This window comes from Oreochromis niloticus, linkage group LG13, assembly GCF_001858045.2.
Source record: "Oreochromis niloticus isolate F11D_XX linkage group LG13, O_niloticus_UMD_NMBU, whole genome shotgun sequence".
In the NCBI taxonomy this organism is placed as follows: Eukaryota; Metazoa; Chordata; class Actinopteri; order Cichliformes; family Cichlidae; genus Oreochromis; species Oreochromis niloticus.
Genome location: NC_031978.2, coordinates 6,112,301 through 6,117,844, shown reverse-complemented (window position 1 = coordinate 6,117,844; position 5,544 = coordinate 6,112,301). Strand labels below are relative to the sequence as shown.

Genomic DNA, 5,544 nt, shown 5'->3' with positions numbered 1-5,544 from the left:
TACAGGAGTGGCTTAGAGGCAGGAGTTGGAACATAATGGAGGAGAAGTACGGTGAGACAGGCTGTTAAAGTGAGTAATAAAAATCCAAACAGAGTTGCTGATATAATGTGAAAGATGGAGTGATGGAGTTGAAAACTGTAACAAACTGAAGCGCTTGCAGATGATTGGATGACAGGAGAGCCTGACCCCTTGCACATCTGAAATTAATCCAGAAATGAGAGGACAGAAACACAGAGAAGGTAGAACGTAGGAGACTAGGAGGAGGAGCTGAGGTGGGGCCTGACAATGAGATGTGTCCTAAAAATAGCTTTGAGGGTATGTTTTGTGTGCTAAAGAAAATGTCAATCATCAGATTTAAAAAGTAAGTACTGAATCTCTGAATTAGATGTTGCACAGAGGTGAAACGGGGCAAAATATTCTGTCAGACACACTTTGTATCTTACAAAATCTTTTTCTGCTGGAAATTTTGGAAATACAAACATAAATAAAAGTCAGTGTATGCCCATCTGTGGTTATGTGGCTGTGCAAGTTTAAGACTCCAGTGCAATTTTCACAAAATCTCAACGTAAACCGAGACTTGATTTTTAATCTCACCTCTGTCGGGTGTTTTTGCAGACTGTTTGTGTGTGTGTTATTAGCTGTAGAAACTGAGGCTGGCAGAATTTCAATAGGTAGTCTAACAAAGAGAGTAGAAAAGTGAGAAGGGAGCTAGGACCTCTAAAAGAAATGAAACTGAGAACGCTGTGAATTTTTCATTGTTTCTCTCTTGAATCTCGGGATAATCTGCTGACCTGCAGTGAACTCCAAACACAGACGTCAAAGAGTCCAGAGACACCTAGTGTACAAAATTGAACATGTTACATAAATCCTGTGTGAGTGTGTGATACAGTGAGTGTGTTTGTACAAAGGGACAAACAGCAGCCATCTGGTTGTTTAATAGACTGTTGGTAAATGCTGCAGCTGTGGCAGAATTATACACACATTTGGAGACTGAAATGAAGCAATTCTACAGAAAGCACACACATATGCATACACAACAAAATTATTCACAACCCCCACTGCCCTCCTATGCAGGAAGTAAATGTGGTTGAACATCTACTTAATACATGCAGGAGAAATGTAATATTAATATGAAGCCCCACTTGATAATATCAACAGAAAAGTGTTACTACACTCAAAAAAATGAATGAGGTGGATTGTTCAGTGTATATTAATTATTTATTTTCATTTTACTTAAAATATATGTTTTTGTTAAGTTAACATATGTTTTTCTAATCAAGTCTACGTAATTGTGTCTATTATTCACTGTACATAATACTAATGTGTTACTTGATGGCATAACATTTAAGTTAAGTCAATTAGGATCGATATACTTTGTATATCCACAAGGTGGCAGTAATGCAAAAACAGTTGTAATGAAACCGCGAAGAACAACAAGGTTTCACAGCTTGGGCCTGCTCATGCGCAAGACTTCAAATTTAACTTAAAAACGTTGTTTTGGCGCCAAGCTGCTGTTTCTTTGAGAGGTAAGACCACTTTTTTCTTTGACTATGTTGTGTAGTATCTACATGTCGAGCATGGTTATATTTTGCGTTTGTCTTATAAGACATGTTATATCGTTTGCGTGCGCTTGTTCTACATTAGTTTTACTGGGTCCTGGACATGCTTAACATGCTTATTTTGTGGACTGTGTAAGAAACATTTTTATTGTTTTTGGTTTTATTAAGGGATTAGCTACAGGGGTTCATGGGGTTATTTTTTCATTTGCTTTCTTGGGATTCCTTTACTGTAATCCGAGAGTCATAAATATCGAATAGGATAGCAAGGATAGCATAAAGTGACATTTAAAATCCAAAAAGTCGAGGGCGAAAGCCACTGTGACACCATTGTTATGCTCTATCAGTAATCTGTATTATGTAAAAATGGTCTGTAAATACAGCATGTTTCCTAGCGGAGTGATACAGATCAGCATAGTTATAAATTACAGTTTGTTAAATCACACACTTACTTTTTTAAATAAAATTATTCACGACATATGAGTGGGCAGACAATGGAAGTCGACAGACCTGGTGATAATTGCTTCTATAGAAAGTTAGCACATGGCAGTGTCAATCTCTTGCTTTTCTTCGGAGTAGTATTTTATTTAGTTGTAATTCAATCAATAATTTGCTTCTTGAAATTACGTAATGAATTTCTTGTTTTATTTTATAAATCTCAGATCCTGCCTTTACCTGCTCCCTCCTATACTGATGTGGTGTATGTGGTACTGCTGAGCTTGTATGTGGTATGTGAACTGTTATACTTTTAAAAACAAAACTGTTTTATAAGTTAATTTTTCTTTAGTGACCCATTCAATGCCCCTGTTATTTCTTCTCCAGATCTGAACCATTGTAAAGGTTGCAGTTCAAGGGCCTGAGGTATGAAATTCTTTTCAGATCAGCTGTGATCAATATTTTTTGGAACTTGATATATAACAATAAAAGCTGTAATGGCTCCATTAGCATTTTGTGTAAATGTTTGTGTTAAAATTATAGCTTTAATGAGGTCTTTCTACATTAGTTTCAGTTATAAAGTATGTATATGTGTACATATAGTATGTATATTTACAGTACAGTATGTTGTGTTTGTTGACATGTTTTCAGGTGGAAGCAGAATTTGTGAGGATTACTACTGCTCCACTTGTTCCAAGGCTTTTTGCACAACTTGACCAATACACTGACCAGCTCATAAAAGTCTTCAAGAAAAAAGGAGGTGCTGCAGTGAAGAAAATTAGACAAATTTTGGCCCCAGCCACAAAGGTGCGTTATTCTGTTGGTAGCAAAATATTATGGCTAATAAGATCACTTTCAAATTTAAACAGCTAGTGTATGGTAGCTGCACAGTGTACTTACATTTATATTAAGCAAGACAAAGTTTGGTACTCAAAACTTTGGAAAATTAAAATTACCTAAACATAAGTAAAATCTGATCCCTCGATTTCGGGTTAAACCATAAGTGAATGTTTTTATGTTAAAGATCAGTTTTTGAATACAAAAAAGATGATGTATTAGTTTGTCTATACCCCCATTATGGACATATATAATGTGGTGGAAACCCTACCCAACAGGTTAACTATTCATGTCCATGTGATGATTAGTTGGTCTTGTGTACATGTCTATCTGTGCAGTAAATATGTCATTCATTTTGCGTATAATGTGAGTTTGTGTCATCCTAAAGTATATCTGTTTTCTCCTGTATCTCTGTCACTCTCTACAGAAGGAAACTATTGAAAACGGGAGGGAGTGTGTCCTCAGGGTACTACCTTTTTACCTGAATGAAGACCCAACCATCCTCTTCAAAGAATAATTGGTTGGTAATTTTAGTTTAGTTTTTTATCTGTATTAAACCAAATTTTGAATAACTAATGTTGTTGCATGTTGTAGTGTTGTTGTTGTTGTTGTAATTTGCATGGAACCTGTTTAAATGTTTTGGGGAATCTTCTTGTATACCCAAACTATTTATATTTATTGTTGAATCTGTAGTCTAAAATAGTAGCGCACTGGGGTGCATGTTCCTAATATTGTGTTTACTTCATTAAAGGGTAGCTTTGGCTCTTTTTTTTTTCTTTTCCTTTTTTTAATTTAACTGGACGCCATTTTTCTTTGTTTTTGTGTCTAAGCTACAGCTACAACTGTTCAGAGGGAGCTGGAACAAATTACCCTTGCTATCTTCACCATTGAAAAAGCTGATGTCAGCACTCCTCCAGCCGATGTGGGTATAACCATCTAGGGTGTTCTGCATGACCTGGAAAACATGGCCTCTGCATGTGCACTCTTAATGGGTGGGATATATGCACTGAATCTCAGTTAACCTCGAGACTGAAAGCTTTCTTTGAAGTACTTCAGAAGCTCTTCCTTCATCTGTATGTCAGCAGACTCTTGACCAAGGTACAGATACTCAAGAATAAACTGAATGAATATGCCAACCCTTAATTTGGATGATGAATGTTCTGTCAGATGGACAGAAGTTTTTCAGAGGCTGAATGGGAATAAAATGGTAATTTGTTGAAAATGACAGATAAAGGGAAAATTACATTTAAGAGAAATTTAGAAAAGTTTGTAAACTACTACAATTTGAGAGATTTTACTCTTGTGGGGGGAGGAGGGGCTAGTAAGAGACAATCAAAAGTGTTGAGATTTAAAGGATTTAATTGAGAGATGATACTGCACCAGAAATGTTGAAGGGTGGTGTATATATTAGCGTTCAAGGTATATTGTTATGAGGTGGAAATATGTTCATATTCTGTTTGTGTTACATTGTGTGCATTGTAAAGGTAATTGCAATACATACTAAGAATAAGGGTAGTTAGGAATGCAGGATGAATGTATATTTTGCGGACTTTTAAAGACGAACAATTGTTTCCATGTTAAAATGTTTACAACCCAAGTTTTTTGCCCTAACACTGGTAAAATAAACGTTGAGGGTGGCAAGTGTTAAATGGTTACTGTTGTGCTGTTGCAAAAAAACTGAACGCTGACAAGCTGTTTTATTGTTAGACCATAATGCTGGCATGCTTTATTTAAGTTTTATTTGGGATGGTGATATAATTTTCTTTGATTGCTAATATCAGTGGACTATTTATTATTATTATTATTATTATTATTATTATTATTACAACATTAATTTTTTTAACTGTGGCTGTTGAGGTGGACACTTCACTTTGCATTGTTAAAGGAAAACACTTCATTGGCGTTGTGTTACTGGACTGACCCTAAGCAATCATTGCAAATACCAACTTTGCTATCCATTTTAGACACTAAAAGAAAAAGCACTCCACAGACCTTACTAGCATCACATATGCGTAACTCAAGTGTCATCTTATCAACATGTTATGTGGTCTTCAATGTTTTTTTCTTCTATTTCTGGCAGATACAGACATTTAATTTAAAGTCTTGATGTTGCATCTGTCTACATACTGTTAGTTACTAACCCTAATGACCTGTTGTGTTTTATTTTGGACTGGGTTTACACAAATGCTCACTGAATGTGTTGGCAATAAAAGAAATTTAAAAAAATAAGTTGGATGTACTTAATTCATTTGTGTGGAACCTGTTGACAAAATAGATTTATGTAAAACTAATTAGTAAAGCACAAGGTGGCTGAAAATATAATATTTGAATTAATCTAACTTAAATTTAACATTTTACTGCCACAAATATTAGAAATGTGTTGAAGTAACTAATCTAAACTATCTAACCTGTAAATATATCATTTATGTTCATACAACATAATTTGATTTAGGTAGTCTTAAATATCTCTTGTTAATCTTAAGTAGTTTTTTAAAATTAGATGAACTAAAGATTTTTGCTTTAAACTAACACAATGCAATTTCGTGGAACCTGTTGACAAAATAATTTTAATTAAAGTCAACGTTTCATTTTTTTGAGTGTATGTATCATTAACTGTGTTAAATAAGCAAAACCTAAAACAATACATATTAACGAGAACTCTTAAGCATGTTAGTTCATTTGCAGATTGCATCTATGTGATGTAGTTCTGAAGCTT

The 5,544-nt window shown here is 34.7% G+C and overlaps 1 long non-coding RNA gene across 3 annotated transcripts; it reads left to right on the top strand.

Moving 5' to 3' along the window:
• Positions 1–1,197: 1,197 nt before the first annotated feature.
• On the top strand, positions 1,198–5,054 carry LOC109204709 (uncharacterized). 3 transcript variants are annotated; one of them, XR_003213390.1, is made up of 6 exons: positions 1,198–1,526; positions 2,219–2,284; positions 2,379–2,417; positions 2,643–2,798; positions 3,256–3,348; positions 3,659–5,054. It is a non-coding gene; the product is annotated as an uncharacterized LOC109204709 (long non-coding RNA). The 3 variants fall into 3 exon arrangements; XR_003213391.1 differs by having other exon boundaries at positions 2,643–3,348; positions 3,665–5,054; XR_002064221.2 differs by having other exon boundaries at positions 2,643–3,348.
• Positions 5,055–5,544: the final 490 nt, after the last annotated feature.